This window comes from Cebus imitator, unplaced genomic scaffold (genome assembly GCF_001604975.1).
Source record: "Cebus imitator isolate Cc_AM_T3 unplaced genomic scaffold, Cebus_imitator-1.0 Scaffold260, whole genome shotgun sequence".
In the NCBI taxonomy this organism is placed as follows: Eukaryota; Metazoa; Chordata; class Mammalia; order Primates; family Cebidae; genus Cebus; species Cebus imitator.
Window position 1 is genome coordinate 1524885 of NW_016107575.1, and position 16907 is coordinate 1541791.

Below are 16907 nucleotides of genomic sequence, written 5' to 3' on the forward strand. Positions count from 1 at the left end.
TATCGGAACAATTCAACAATCCAATTTTCTCTACACAGAGAAACAGCTCTGCAGCAGCCCGGAATGGCTATACCTGCCAGGTTTGCCTAATTGGACATGGGTGCTAGCCCATCACCTAAGCAAAGGAGGGAAGCAGAACTCCCTGCCTGTCATGTCCAGAGCTCGTTAGTTCCCACACAGTGATATTAAGTTACAGATTTTCTGTGTGCTGGTTCCCTGGCCGTACCCTAGCAACAAGTTGAGCCACAGTTTTCATTACAAACTGCCTTGGTCAGTATAATGGAACCATCTTATATTTCTTCCAGAGAGCAAAACATACTAGACTCTTAAAGTGTTCTTAATAATTGGCTTTACCGCAGATGAAACTGCTTTCAGAACTCAACCTCTTCCTAAAATATGTATTTCTCTGTTCTTAATTCACTGAAGAAATAGAGCTCCATGGCCAGGCACAGTGGCCGGGCGCAGCGCTGGTAATCCCAGCACTTTGGGAGGCCAAGGCAAGTGGATCACCTGAGGTCAGGAGTTAGAGACGAGGCTGACCAATATGGTGAAGCCCCATCTCTACTAAAATTATAAAAAATTAGCTGGGCTTGGTGGTACATGCCTGTAGTCCCAGCTACTTGTGGGGCTGGGGCAGGAGAATCTCTTGAACCTAGGAAGCGGAGGTTGCAGTAAGCTGAGATCGTGCCAGTGCACCCCAGCCTGACACAGCAAGATTCTGTCTCAAAAAGAAAAGAAAAAAGACAAGAAATAGAGCTCCATGATCAACCCTCATGACTTCAAGTGTGACTCATAAACCAACCACAGCAGCGTCACTCGGAGCTTGCTAGAAATAGAAACATCTCAGCCCTATTCTAGTCTGCCTGGGTGAGAATCTACGCTTTAACCACATCTCCAGGTGACTCCCAAAGGTAAGCACATGCAAATTCAAAAAGTACTCCAGAGAAATCACCCAATGCCCCACTAGTAGAGAGTATCTGCCTTACATCTGTGACCTTCTAGCAAGTAATACGTGATCACTAAATGTGACCCTTTTTCCTTCTCCCTTAAAACCCAGGGCACCACCAGAGAAGCTTAAAGGGAGGAAGAGAAGGAGACACAGGCCCAGAAGATGAAGAACTCAAAGAGAAAAGAGAGAAGGAATAATGAAGATGGAAGAGTGAAAAATCAAAGGGCTTAGGGTGGCCTTCAGAGCCTCCCCATAAAGTGTTCTAGGCCTTCAGGGTGTTCTCCATAGTCGCATGCTGTCTCCTAGAGTTACCTAGCTAATAGTTTTTAAATATGACTCACTTTTTAACTTTGATGACTTTTGAAAAGGATGTGCACGTCTCAGGTCTTATGTGCATGTTATAATTTTTCTTTTTGAGACAGGGTCTCACTCTGTTGCCCCAGCTGGAGTGCAGTGGCTCTATCTCAGCTCATGACAACCTCTGCCCCCGCAGGCTCAAGCCATCCTCCCACCTCAGCCTCCTAAGTAGCTGTGACTACAGGTGTGCGCCACTACATCTGGCTAATTTTTGTGCTTTTGTAAAGCCAGGGTTTTGCCATGTGGTCCAGGCTGGTCTTGAACTCCTGGGCTCAAGTTACCGCCCACTTCGCCCTCCCAAAGTGCTGGGATTACAGGTATGAGCCACCAGGCCCAGCCGTATTTTTTCTAATACACATAGATTCACGGCTATTAATATTTTGTTAAGTGTTGTTTGCAACCACTACAGATGATCCCTGGGGACACCTGCTCTGGAAGAATGATAGTCCAAGTGGTGCAGGAAGTCCTCTGAGAGCTGGCACAAAATGTACAAGGTTGGTTCTGTATCTTTTTTTTGAGATGGAGTCTCCCTCTGTCACCAAGGCTGGAGTGCAATGGCACGATCTCGGTTTACTGCAACCTCTGCCTCCCAGGTTCAAGCGATCTTCCTGCCTCAGTCTCCCAAGTAGCTGGGATTATAGGCATCTGCCGCCACATCCAGGTAATTTTTGTATTTTTAGTAGAGATGGGATTTCACCATGTTGGTGAAACCACCAGGCTGGTCTCGAACTCCTGACCTCAGATGATCCACCCACCTCGGCCTTCCAAAGTGCTGGGATTACAAGTGTGAGCCGCCGTGCCCAGCCTTTATGTTTCCTTTTTTTTCTTTTTGAGACAGAGTCTTGCTCTGTCACCCAGGCTGGAATGCAGTGACATGATCACAGCTCACTGCAGCCTCGACCTCCAACCCTGCCTCCCAAGTAGCTAGGACCACAGGTATGCACAACCATGGCTGGCCAGTTTTTTTTTTTCCAGTAGAGACGGAGTCTCCTTATCTTGCCCAGGCTGGTCTTGAACTCCTGGACTCAAGCGATCCTCCTGCCTTCGTCTCCCAAAGGGCTGAAACTACAGGCATGAACCACTGCACCAGGCTGAGGTTCGTATTATTTTCTCATGTGTCTAAACTGCATTGCAGGACACAAGGATGTGGCATAATGATTGTTATTCAGGCAAGTTAAAGCAGCTATCCACTGCCGACCAGGAGGACCGCTCACACAGAACCTGCTTAAGGGCAGTGGCAAGAACTTGGGATAGTGACCGTAGATTAGGCAGAGCAAAGTGGCTCACACCTGTAATCCCAGCATATTGGGGGACTGAGGTGGGCGGATCACTCGGGGTCCAGAGTTCAAGATCAGCCTGGTCAACATGGTGAAACCCTGTCTCTACTAAAAATACAAAAATTAGCTGGGCATAATGCCTGTAATCCCAGCTACTCAGGAGCTGAGGCAGAAGAATGGCTTGAACCCACGAGGCAGAAGCTGCAGTGAGCCACAATTATGCGACCGCACTCCAGCCTGAGTGACAGAGTGAGACTCCGTCTCTAAATAAATAAATAAAAGGTTGTAGACTACCAAGCAAATGTTTGCTTAATACTGTAAGTTAACATAAGGCACATGGGTTAGGTTGGCCAGACTCCTCACTACAACAGCCATCCAAGACCATAATCTGGGCTCACAGCATGGATCTAAAAGAAGCAAGTGGCCCTCATCTGGATGTTGGTTGGCCTGAAGGAGTCTGGGGGCCTCTGATCTCCTCCAAGTCATCGCCACGCTTTCCTTCACTTAGCGGCTGGCCTCCACAGAGATGTCAGCAATTCGTAGAAACGGTTCTTCTCTCTCTCTCTCTCTTTTTTTTTTGAGACAAAGTTTCATTCTTGTTGCCCAAGCTTGGGTCCAATGGTACAATCTCGGCTCACCATAACCTCTGCCTCCCGGGTTCAAGCGATTCTCCTGCCTCAGCCTCCTAAGTAGCTGAGATTACAGGCACACGCCACCACACCTGGCTAATTTTGTATTTTTAGTAGAGACGGGTTTTCTCCGTATTGGTCAGTCTGGTCTTGAACTCCTGACCTCAGGTGATCCGCCTGCCTTGGCCTCCCAAAGTGCTGGGATTGCAGGTCTGAGCCACCATACCTGGCCAGTTCTTCCCTTTATCCTTTGAGAAAAGGGACATGCGAAATAAGACAAACATTTTCTAGTGTGAACAGACTGAGGTGTTACTTTAAAAAAAACAAAACAAAACATGGAGCAACTAAAAAGTCCAATGCAAAACAGAAAATAACAAAGAGGTCAGAAAGTAACACCGGAAAAGAAAGTAGCAATGATTTAAATATGCGCATGAACAGCAGTTCACAGGAAGGGAACAGGGTTTCCATATACGGAAAGGTGAGTGTCTTAGTCTCTTCCATCTCCACCGAGAGCACAGCTTCAAAGGAACAGACTCAAATCATCAGAAGGGCTAAAAAGAACAACTTTGACTTGTTAGGGATATGACTCTGATCCAAACTAACAAAGGAAATAATGTGCTCGCCTTGGAAAATCTTTTTTTTTTTTCATGATAGCTTTAAAAAAAAAAAAAATCCTGGCTGTACTGTGGGCTAGGGGCGGGTTCTGGCTGGACGTCAGGAGGAGAGTCTACGGTGTCTTTCAATCGGTTATAAAAAGCTCCTAGGACCTCATTCCAGTCTTTTCTAACAGTACAATTAATTCTATTGCATTAAATATTGCCTGTGGTAAGTGGGCCATCAATGAACCTGAGTCTTTCTGTTATTTCTGTTTCTGTGCTTTGAAGAAAAGGGTCCTCTCACAGAGCTCTTTGTAAACAGACTTTCTGCCAGTTGTATAGAGTAGATTAATTGTACTATAGAAGGAAGGAGGACTTGCAATGTAAAGTGATTCTATGGTGCGCTGTACTGTAAAAATGAGAGTCTGCTGTAAATGTGGGTTTTTGAAAAGCAAAATAGAAGAGCCCATGCCAGGTAAAAGAATGAATTCCCATCACACATAGGCTAGAGAAGCAGGGCAGCTGGCAGGTGCCCCATGCACATAAAGCTGTTAGCACCATGCCCAGCCCTTAGGACTCAAGCAACACATGGATGCTCTTGAAATACTGTCAGCCTGTTTGGATACTGTTATCTTCCTATTCTCCCACATCTACGTAAGTACCAGCGATGACGGAGGATTAAGATTTCATCTAGTGTTCATCAATCTCTTAAATCTCTGTTCAGGAACTGACAGTGGTTCAAATCCCAGCTCTCAGCCGGGTGCGGCGGCTCATGCCTGTAATCCCAGTATTTTAGGAAGCCAAGGCGGGTGGATTACTTGAGGCTAGGAGTTTGAGACTCGCCTGGCCAACATGGTGAAACCCTGTCTCTACCAAAAATACAAATATTAGCTGGGCATGGTGGCGGGCGCCTGTAATCCCAGCCACTCGGGAGGCTGAGGCAGGAGAATCACTTGAACCTAGGAGGCAGAGGTTGCAGTGAGCTGAGATCATGCCATTGCACTCCAACCTAGGTGACAAGAGCAAACCTCCATCTCAAAAAGAAAAAGAAAAATCCCTGGCCAGGTGCAGTGGCTGATGCCTGTAATCCTAGCACTTTGGGAGGCCGAGGCAGGTGGATCACGAGGTCAGGAGAGTGAGACCATCCTGGCCAACATGGTGAAACGCTGTCTCCACTAAAAATACAAGAATTAACCAGGCATGGTGGTGGGTGCCCTGTAGTCCCAGCTACTCAGGAGGCTAAGGCAAGAGAATTGCTTGAACCCGGGAGGCGGAGGTTGCAGTGAGCCGAGATCACGCCATCGCACTCCAGCCTTGGTGACAGAGCAAGACTCTGTCTCAAAAATAAATAAATAAATAAATAAATACAAATAAAAATCCCAGCTACCCACACCAGCAGCCAAAGCTCTCTCCAGCTGCCCGCAACCCCCGCCCTCCTCTCTCTACTTGGGTCAAGCCAACCTCCTCCCTATCCTCTGCAAAACTTCAGTTCCTCCCTGCTCCTGTCTTTTCCACACTCCTGGGAGCAAAGAGATGAAAACAGATGAGTTGCAAATGACTCCTATGGATTGGAGCTGAAATGTAGGTTGAAGATAACTGTGGAGAGAATACAGGCAAACAAAGCCCCAAATCCAGCCCCTTCTCTTCAGCTTTCTGCTCCCTCCAACCTCCTCTGGAAAGTTCTCAGCAGTAAACAGCTCAGAGGGTTCAGGAAGTATGAGGAGCTTGCATTTTTTCCATGAAACTCTTCAAACAGTCATATGAAAATACATTTGCAATTATCAGACATCCGGGTTACTCAAATAACATTATATATATATCAAGTACCATTTAATACAGAAGTCAGATTGTATTGCTTTTGGTCAAAGGCCAGTGTGAGATTAAAGAGCAAAAAACAACACAATGTAACCTGGAGTCAGAGTCAGAGATTGCAAAGGAAATTTCAAAGGAGGAATTATTTCTGGGTCAATTTAACTATGGAGTCTAAAACAACTTTAGCAGCCAGCTCAGAAGATAAACTCTAAATGTGCATGTCTGTGTCAAAGAGTAAGAAACTAGCTTTTTCTGAAACATTTCTTAAATGAATACGCATTAGAATTATCCCCAAAAGCTTTCTGGTGAAAAGGGTTGATCGAATGGAAGGGTCTAGATGTGTCACTCCTCACTCCAAACTGCTGAGTGGGAAATGGGTCCCAGAAAAGGCTTGTCTCCGTTTAGAAAAAATAAAGTTGGCCAGCGAATGATGCGTTACGGTCAAGTCTAATCACTGTAAATGTTGTGTCCTCTGCAGCCCACCTAAGGGGCAGCTGGGGCTTCAGCTCTCTGGATTTACACTCCAAGAATCTGTCTCTGCTTATCCTGCCTTCTGCCCTTTTGTAGGTTAAAAGTGCGTCTCCCAATAAGAAATATTGACATCCTAACCCCCACTACCTGTAACTGTGACCTTATTTGGAAATAGGATCTTTGCAGATATAATCAAGTTCAAACGAGGTCATACTTAATTAGAGTGGGCCCTGCTCCAGTATGATGGGGGTCCTTATCAGATCAGGAAGCAGAGACAGAGACAGACACACACATCGGAAGACAATGTGAAGAGATCCAGGGAGAATGTCCCGTGATGAGGGAGGCAGAGATTGGAGCGGTGAGTCTACAAGCAACAGACACCCAGGATTGTCAATGACACCAGAAGGTTGAAGAAGCAAGGGAGGATCCCCCCACCCCGCAGCCTTCAGAGGGAGACTGGCCCGACAGACACCTTGACTGCAGACTTCTGGCTTCCAGAAATGTGAGAGAAGAAATCACCATTGTTGGTTGGCCGCAGTGGCTCAGACCTATAATCCCAGTATTTTGGGAGGTTGAGGCGGTGGATCACCTGAGGTCAGGAGTTCAAGACCAGTCTGGCCAACACGGTGAAACTCCGTCTCTACTAAAAATACAAAAAGATTAGCCAGGCATGGTGGCACACACCTGTAATCCCAGCTATTCAGGAGGCTGAGGGAGGAAAATCACTTGAACCCAGGAGGCAGAGGTTGCAGTGAACTGAGATCATGCCACTGCAGTCCAGTCTGAGCAACAGAGCAAGACGGTCTCCAAAAAAAAAAAAAGAAAAAAAGAAAGAAAAAGAAATTGCTGCTGTTTTCAGCTCCCCAGGTTGTGGTCATTTTTACATAGCCCTAGCAAAGTCACACATCCCCAGATGGCTTTGTCATCTCCTTCCGGGAATCCTTCCCTGCCTTCATCCACAGAAATGCAGGTTCACAGAAACCCGGGTGTGTCGGTCAACAGCCACAAACCCCCACACAGAGCTCCCCAAAGGCACGCACACATACAGATTGTATTTTATGTGTAACTGCTGAACTGTAGATTACAGATGCTTTCATTCTCTCTCTTTTTATAACTTTTATTATGGAAAAAAAAAACCTTGAATATTCACAAAAATAGAGTGGCGTCATGAATACCCATGTGCCCATCCCCAGCTTTTATGAAGAATTTTGCCTATTGTATTTCATCTCGCCCCCAGCCAAGGTCACTTTGCATGGGGCGGTATGTGGAGCATTTTAAAGCAAACAACACACCATGCCAGGTCATCTGTAAAGCTTTAGTGTAAATGACTTCAGGCGCATTTTTTCCGTCACCTCTGAGGATTGTGTATTTTATTATTTATATAAAAGGAATGAATAGCATTTTATATCTGGTCCTCTTTCTGTTCTTTTACAGTTCAATGATTTTTGTCTGCTTGTTTTGTTTTCTCTTTTTTACAATTTTTTATTTAGTGGTTTTAAACATATTCACATAGTTGTGCAAGAATCACCACGATCTAATTTTAGAACATTTTCATCACCCCCAAAAGAAACCCTGTCCCCATCAGCAGTCACTCCTTATTTCCCTCCTCCCCCACACCCCAGCCTCAGACAACAACTAATCTGCTTTCTGTCTCAATGGATTTGCTTATTTAGAGCAGTTCATATAAAAGGAATCATACAATATGTAGTCGTTTATAACTGGCTTTTTTCGCACTTGGCAAAATGTTGCAAGGTGGGTGGGTGTATGCTGTAATATGTATCAGCACTTTAATCCTTTTCATGACTAAGTAATATTTTAGTGCAGGGATATGCCACATATTATTTATCCACTTATCCGTTGATGGACATTTGTGTTGTTTCTAACATTTGGCTGTTAGGAATAATCCTACAATGAACACTCATGTATAAGTGTTTGTGTGGACATATGTTTTCATTTCTCTTGCATATATGCCTAAGAGTAGAAGTTTTTTGAACATATGATAACTCTATGTCTTGGGTTTTTGTTTTGTTGAGACAGGGTCTTACTTTGTTGTCCAGGCTAGAGTGCAGTGGTATGAACAGGACTCACTGCAGCCTTGACCTCCTGGGCTCAAGTGATCCTCCTGCCTCAGCCTCCCATGTAGCTGGGATCACAGGTGTACACTAACATGCCTGGCTAACTTTTGTATTTTTTGTAGAGACAGGGTTTTGCCATGTTGCTCAGGCTTAGTCTCAAATGCCTGGACTCAAGCAATCTGTCCACCTTGGCCTCCCAGAGTGCTAGGACTACTGGAACTACAGGTGTGAGCCACCATGCCATACCTGGTAACTCTACATTTAACCTTTTTTTTTTTTTGAGACAGAGTCTCACTCTGTTGCCCAGGCTGGAGTGCAGTGGAGCAAGCTCAGCTCACTGCAACCTCCACCTCCCACTGCAACCTCCACCACCCAAACTGCTGGGATTACAGGTGTAAACCACCATACCCAGCCATGTTTGACATTTTGAGGAGCCATCAAATTGTTTTCCACAGTGGCTATAGCACTTTACTATCCTACCAGCAATGTATGAGAACTCCAATTTCTCCATAAATTCACTGCACTTGTTATTCTCCACCTATTTTATTATAGCCATCCTGGTGGGTGTAAAGTGATACCTCGTTGTGGTTTTTATTTGCATTTCCCTAATGACTAATGATGTTGAGCTTTTTCATGTGCTGATTGACCATTCTTAAAACTCCTTTGGAAAAATGTGTCTTCAGATCCTTTGCCTGTTTTTCGATTGGGTCATGTCTTTTTTGTTGTTGTTGAGTTGTTAAAGATCTTTAAATAGTCTAGACAGAAGTCCCCGACTGGGTATATGATTTGCAAATATTTTCTCCCATCTATGAGCTGTTTTTTTCTTTCTTGCTGGTGTCCTATGAAACACAAAAGTTTTCAATTGAATGAAGTCCAGTTTATCTATTTTTTCTTTTGTTGCTTGTGCTTTTGGTGTGGATCCAAGAAACCACTGCCTGACTCAATGTCACAAAGATTTAGTCTTATGTTTTCTTCAAAGGGATTTTTAGTTTTAGCTCTTACATTTAGATGCATGATCCACTCTGAGTAATTTTTAATATATGGTGTAAGGTAGGGATCCAAACTCATTCTTTTGCATTTGTATGTAGATATTACATTTTGATCCTATTTCTTTTTAACTTGTTCTGTGATATTGTACCTGTTTTCCATAAACCACTTTTTTAAAATTTATTTATTTATTTAGAGACAGGGGTCACACTATGTTGCCCAGGCTGGACTCAAATCCCTGGGCTCAACCTATCCTCTGGCCTCAAACTTCAGGGCAGCTGGAACTACAGGCACATAACGCACAGTTCCACAAATCACCTTTTACACATCTTTGCTGAGACTACACCAAGAGTGATTAAAAAAAAACACCCTAAGTGAAGAAATATTCCATATGAGGAAGTGGTTAGCCCTTCTTTCATTGCCCGTTATCTATAACTCATTTCCCCAATTTTAGTTTTTTCCGCTTTTCTTATATTTTACAATGCAATTTAGTACTTGCTTGATTCGGTCAGTGGTATCTGTACCAATTAGTCCTGCCCTAACCTTCAGCTATTCTATTCTATCCCATTCCTATCTATCTATCTATCTATCTGTCTGTCTATCTATCTATTTAGAGATGAAGTCTCACTCAGTCACACAGGCTGGGGTGCAGTGGTGCAAACTTAGCTCACTGTAGCCTTGAATTCTTGGCCTCCAGAGATCCTCCTGCCTCAGCCTCCTGAGTCTCTGGGATTGCAGTCATGAGCCGTGATGCCTGGCTTTCAGCTATCCAATTTAAAACTTTAATTTGACAAAGACTTTGAGCACCAACAATGTGTCTGTTGATCCTGGGTAAATCAGAGATGAAAAGACAAATGCCCTGCGCTCAGACTATCACAGTTGAGACGGAGAGAGGTCTGGCATGTAAACAAACAATGAGGGAGTATGAACATAATAGGGAAGGAGTGGTTGTGGGAAGGGGGCTGGAAGACCTCATGAAGGGAACAGATTGAGTCAAAGGCTCAGAGCAGGGCCCAGGCAGGAACCAATGTCTGATGCCAGCTGGGTGAGGCCCTTGCTGAGCTGGATACCAGATGCCCCATCTAGAGGAGGCAGTTCCCACTCATCTCCAGCAAATCATATCATTGTAGGTGAACCCAGGAGTGTCAAGAGAAGTTGAAAAAAAATCTCAGCCAGGTACAGTGGTTCACGCCTATAATTCCAGCACTTTAGGAGGCTGAGGTGGGCTGACCACCTGAGGTCAGGAGTTCCAGACCAACCTGACCAACATGGTGAAACCCTGTCTCTACTAAAGATACAAAAATTAGCCAAGCGTGGCAGTAGGCACCTGTAGTCCCAGCTACTCAGGAGGCTGAAGCAGTAGAATCACTTAAACCTGGGAGGCAGAGATTGCAGTGAGCCGAGATGGCGCCACTGCCACTGCACTCCAGCCTGGGCGACAGAGAAAGACTCCACCTCAAAAAAAAAAAAAAAAAAATTGAAAAAAATCTAATTTTTGTGTGAGATTCCTCATTTTTGAAAGTTGTTAATTAATTTGAATTTTTAAAACTCTGTAGTGGGTTCCTCACAAAGCTAAACATAAAATTACCATACAATGTAGCAATTCCACTTCTGGGTATATTCCCCAGAAAATTGAAAACAGGGACTCAAACAAATATTTGTAGGCCAATGTTCACTGCAACCCAAAGTGGAAACAATCCAAGTGTCTTGATTAACTTATCAATAATATGTGATATATCCATACAATGCAATATTCAGCCATTTGAAAAAAAATTAGTTCCAATACATGCTACAACATGGGCGAACCTTGGAAATCTTATGCTAAGCAAAATAAGCCAGCCACAAAAGGATACATATTATCTGATTGTACTTCTGGAAATACCTAGAATAGGCAAATTCATACAGATAGAAATTAGATAAGAGATTAGCAAGGGATGGGGCAGGGAGCGGGTGGAGTTGCCTAGGAGTTCTTGCTTAATGGTACAGTTTCTGCTTGGGGTGATGAAAACGTTTTAGAAATAGACAGTGGTGATGTTTGCACAACATTTGAAATGTTAACTAATGCCACTGCATTGTATACTTAATAATGGTTAAAATGTTATATATATCTAACTGCCAGGCCCAGTGGCTCACGCCTATAATCCCAGCACTCAAGGAGGCCGAGGAGGGAGGATCACTTGGGGTCAGGAGTTTGGGACCAGCCTGGCCAACAAGGCAAAACCCCGTCTTTACTAAAAACACAAAAATTAGGTGGTGTGGTGGTATGCACCTGTAATCCCAGCTACTCGGGAGGCTGAGGCAGGAGAATCACTTGAACCCGGAAGGTGGGGGTTGCAGTGAGCTGAGATCATGCCACTGCACTCTAGCCTGGGTAATAAAGCGAGACTCCATCTCAAAAAAACAAAACAACAACAACGAAAATTAAATGTTGTATATATCTTACTACCAAAAAAACAAAACCAAAAACCTCTAGAGTGGCTAGACAAAACATACCAGGAGTGGCTCTGTGAGCTGTGGGCCAGCAGTCTGGGCCCTTGTGCCCAGGGGTGACAGCCAGCGCCATCTCCACTAAGCCCCTTCAGACTCATGGACCAGCGGTAATGCACAGCTATGTGCTAGACAGTGGAGTGGGGCTGGGGAGGTAGATAAAATTAAAAACACATATTTCCAATCCTTGAGGAGATTAAAGCTGGAAATAGACCTGAGAGTAGTAATACAGCCACGTGCTTTCAGGGGCTTCCAAAAGCATACCTGGAGACATTTGGAGAGGAGACGGCAAGCATCGCACCTGGCTGTGGGGATCGCTGAAGGATTCGTGAAGGCGCTGGTACGTGAGCTGAGCACTGAAGTTCAGATGAGAAGGCAAGGATGCTCCCTGCCTCGGCAGAGGTCTGGGGGAGGAACACAGGGTGTATGTGAGTACGGATCCAGTTTGACTGGAGCAGAGTTCAATTAGAGAAGCAGCTGGATGGAGAGGAGGGGACTGAGATGAGGAGACCAAGCCAAATCGAGGACTTTCCACTTCATTTTGAGCAGAACAAGTGATGTTCTCAAAGCTCTTCCTGAGAATGATGAGCCAGGCATCTGAGAGGAGGCAGGGACCCACTGGAAGGCTAGTGGAGGGGCCAGGACGATGACAGCCAGAAGCTGAAGGCCACAAAGGGAAGGTCCAAATGAGGGCCGAGTCTCTTTCCTACCCGTTTCGCGGGATGGCTCTGATGAGAAAAATGAAAACAATTTCCAAACATTTCACATCTAAGTGCCCCGAATGGTCCCAGGGTTGTCCATTTCACCCATCCCTCGTGCTTTATAATGTTACATAACATGTTTGAAGTAAGTGGGTCGTCCACTGGGATTTAGAATTCGCTGTGATCTGGAGACCTGGTCGTATTTACTGTTTTGACTCCTGGACAAAAAGTGAAACCTTATTTCCACTCAACCTCCTCCTGTGTTCTATCCTCAGGCAGGACACCATCCACACAGCACCCTGTTCTTCATCTTGAATTGCTCTTTTTGGAAATAAGTATATTTGGATGTTTTGTTGCTAAAGCTGCATTCTCCCCGCAGCATCTGTGCTTGGCGGCCACAGGGAAGGGAAAACAGGAACGCCTGGAGGCAGTACATTCCCGTCCTCACCCACACAGGGCATGGCTTCCTAGACGAGTCTCCGAACCTGGATGTCTGCAGTGTCCTGGCACGCTGCTGGTAAGTGACAGACACACGCAGGGCTGCAAGGCTAGGAGCTCCCTCTGTGAGGGAGGAACGAGGACACTTCACAGCTTTCACTTGAGTGGATACAAGAGAATGTTTTGTGAAAGTGGCAACAGAGGTAAAATGGCTTTTTTGCTGTAGAAGTAAAGTGGGACACCCAGCAAGACCCACGCAGTGATTGGGGAATGAGAGCCTCACTGAAGGAAGCCATGCAGCCTGTGGCCTGGCTCTGGTTGAGCAGATGAAGAGTGATCCCTGTCTGAGCCTATTACGGCACTAGGATGGTTTTTCAACTCATGATTGTGTTGCGGGTCAAAGCGGGTAGCTGTGATGAGCCCTGGGCCTGGACCCACGTTAGGGAGTTCAGTGTTGAGGGTAGCGGGCCACCCCCTCCAGTCATGGCCAGCCATCGCTGTGGACCAGCCAACAGGCAGCGGGGCACCTGGCTGAAAAATTATCTCCAGAGGCAAACATTTAACAGCCATGATGTCTTAAATAAATATCACTCTTGCTGAGCAAGGGAAGAAAGAAAAGAATAAACAGAAAAGAGTGGGAAGAAAGAGAAGAGAATGCAGATATGATGATGAGGGGCAGTGTCTCCATCAACACAGAAGCACTGAGCAGCTCCCTGGGGCTAAGCAGGCCCCACCTTCAGATGGGTCCCTAGAGCTAGCAGTGAAGAGTGCCTTCTTCTCCAAATGTGCCTAGGGCTGAATGCAGAGGGGAGCCGAAAGTTCTTCAAGAAACCACGAAGGCTTCACCCTGGCACAGACCCAGAGCAGGAACCCTTTCCTCACTGGCAGTGCCCGCCGCCACATCAGCCTCTCCTCTGCTCGGCAGCCCATAGGGCCCAAGGAGGACACAGAAGCGAGCCATAGAAGAAGGGTGATGGGGAGAGGGAGCCGCCTGACTCACCCCGTCCTCAGTCACTCGGATCACGGGTGGGCAGGCCTGCGGATGATGAATCACTGAGAGCTGTGAACGCTATTCTGAGCTCTGCCAAGAATGCGGGTGCTCTTGTTGGCACCCTGGCACCCTTCACAGTTTCTCTCCTTCCTTGTCTGGCTGCCAGGACACATGCATTGTAGAAACCGGGTATCTGAGTGGGTTTTTTTAGCCCAACATAGAAACCATCTAACTCTTTCTATTCTTCCTGCTTCTTAACCAGTTCTTGGAAGTCACTGATTGGAAACCGGAAGCGAGAGCCACCTCCTTCCCAGCCTAGCTGAGGCAGCCTTGCTGAGAAGCCATTCCAGGGCAGGGCAGAGCTTATGGAATTTACCAAATGAATCACCTGGCTTCGTGTTTGGCTACGTGTCTGAAAGTACCCAAGAAGTATGTCAGTTAAGTTCTAGATTCTGGCCAGGCGCGGTGGCTCACACCTGTAATCCCAGCACTTTGGGAGGCCAAGGCAGGTGGATCACCTGAGGTCAGGAGTTCGAAACCAGCCTGGTCAACATGGTGAAACCATGACTCTACTAAAAATACAAAATTAGCTGGGTGTGATGGCAGGTGCCTGTAATCAGCTACTTGGGGGGCTGAGGCAGGAGAATTGCTTGAACCCTGGGAGTGGAGGTTGCAGTGAGCTGAGATCGCACCACTTCACTCCAGACTGGGCAAAAGAGCAAAATTCCACCTCAAAAAAAAAAAAAAAAAAAAGTTCTAGATTCTATAAGGAAAAATCAGACTGGTCCCTAGAGCTCTGCATAACTGCACAGGACATGAGTTAATTTCTCAATCTATCTGGTTCCCATACAGTCCATGAGAACTTTCATCCACTTTCATCCACAGAAAGAGTTAAGTTCTGTACAGACTAAATCAAACCCACCACGTGCTGCTGGGCTCAGTTACCAGGAATTTAAATAAGAACCTGCCTGTGTAACATCCTCACGCTGCTGTGTATGAAATTGCAAGAGGCTCCACAGGGGAAAGTCAGCTGTCCTCCACCTTCTCATCGTCTTGTGTCACAGACCTTTGGGAAAGGGCATTTGGAAAAGCAAAGATCATGCCTGTATGCCTTAGGAAGATGAAGAGTGTAATACATTCCATTCACAAACATATACTGACTATGAAGAAGGCATTGTGAGAGTTACAGAAATGGAGGCACCTCAAGGAGGTTAAATGTGGTAGGAGAGATAGGATGTGTACACAGATCATTTTAAATAAGCACTGGCCAGGCAAGGTGGCTCACCTGTAATCCCTGCCCTTTGGGAGGCTGAGGCAGGAAGAACACTTTAGGTCAGGAGTTTGAGACTAGCCTGGCCAACATGGTGAAACCCTGTCTCTATTAAAAACACAAAAATTAGCCAGGCATGGTGGCACGTGCCTGCAGTCCCCGCTACTGTGGAGGCTGAGGCAGGAGAATCGCTTGAACCTGGGAGGCAGAGGTTGCAGTGAGCCGAGATCATGCCATTGCACTCCAGCCTGGGCAATAGAGCAAGACTCTGTGTCAAAAAAATAAAAAATAAAATAGCACTGAGTCCTATGTGATACGAAAAAGAATTACCTGGTTTGATGAAAGTTAGGCAGGATTCACGAACCGTGCCTTGGAGAATAAGCACAATTTCCTCCAGGGAAGACACAGAGATGATACTGAAGGTGCAGAGAACTGCCCCATTTTTCTGCAAGGGTGTGGGGAGATAAAATCAGAGTGGTACACGGGGTTTAGACATGCAGTGCCTTAAATGACAGGCTTAGGAGCTTGGGCTTGATCCAGTGGGTGTGGAGAACCCACAAGGCGACAGGGGTGATCCAATCAGAGCTTCCAGAAGCTGGGTCTGGCAGTTGTGGCAAGATGGCTTGAAAGGAAGGGAAACCAGAGATAGGGAACCAGTGTCATAGTTCAGATGGGAACTAGGAAAGACCTGATGAGGGAAGTAACAATGAGAAAAAGAAACTGGTGTGTATAATGTTATGGAGGTGATTAAACAGAGGTCAAATATTCACCAAATGTGAAGAAATGAAAGAGGAAGAGAAAGGCATCAAAATGACTCTGAAACACTCAAAACCACTAGAGGTGGATGCGTTTTTTCAACTAGAGAAAATGATTTGTAGCCGAATTGACTGAGAAGATGACAGTGCCATTAACAGGCATACAGACCTCAAGAGGAAAAAGAGATTTGGGGGCGGTTCTCGCTCGTGAGGGTGAGAGGCCATGGAGATGGCCAGAACACAGTTAAAAACACATCCAAGCGTGATCAGGGCTGGAGAGGGATCTGGGAATCACCCACGTGGCAGTTACAGTGGGAAGCATGGGACACAGCAAAGAAAGGCATCCCAAAGGTGGAACTAACCAAACAAAGACCTACATTGAGAGAATGGAGGAAACAAACAAAATGAGAGAAAGCAAAAAGAACCAGTATTGACTGAGTCACAACCATATGCTTGTGCTAAGGGATTTGCCTATGTTATCTGCAAAGTATTTTTTCCATTTTACAGATGAGAAAACTAAATCTCAGTCTCCTACTTCATCCAACAGCCCAAACTCCATATCGCAAATCCAAGAGTCATTCTCCACAAATCCTCTCCCTCACCTCTCAGTCAATTGCAACACACCTACCTCCTAATCCTTCTTGACTCAATTCCCTTCTTCCAGCCCTACTTTAGAGCCTTACTGTAGGTCCTCAGTTGTTCCCTGCTTAGCCAATAGCTTCCTATCTCCAGGTCTCTCTGTTCCTGGTCTCACCCATTACCAGTCCATCTCCTCTACCACCAAGGGTTCCAACACACAAATCCAGTTCTCACAACACCTTCAGAAGCTAGCAAGGGCCTTGGTGAGGTGGCTCTGCTCACTCTCTGGGATCACCTCAAGCCACTCACTTGCAGGCATCCCATACTGTGGCCTCACAGATCTATCTGTGGCTCACAGAATACAGCTACCTTACCATCTCTACACATGATCCCTCTTTTTCAAGACTATCTCCTGCCAGGCACGGTGGCTCATGCCTCTAATCCCAGCACTTTTGGAGGCCGAGGTGGGCAGATCACCTGAGGTCAGGAGTTCGAGACCAGCCTGACTAACATGGAGAAACCCTGTCTCTGCT

General features: G+C 45.9%; 1 long non-coding RNA gene across 1 annotated transcript; it reads left to right on the top strand.

Moving 5' to 3' along the window:
• Positions 1 to 687: 687 nt before the first annotated feature.
• LOC108283412 lies at positions 688 to 14178 on the top strand. Its single transcript, XR_001816827.1, has 3 exons — positions 688 to 911; positions 12721 to 12858; positions 14033 to 14178. It is a non-coding gene; the product is annotated as an uncharacterized LOC108283412 (long non-coding RNA).
• Positions 14179 to 16907: the final 2729 nt, after the last annotated feature.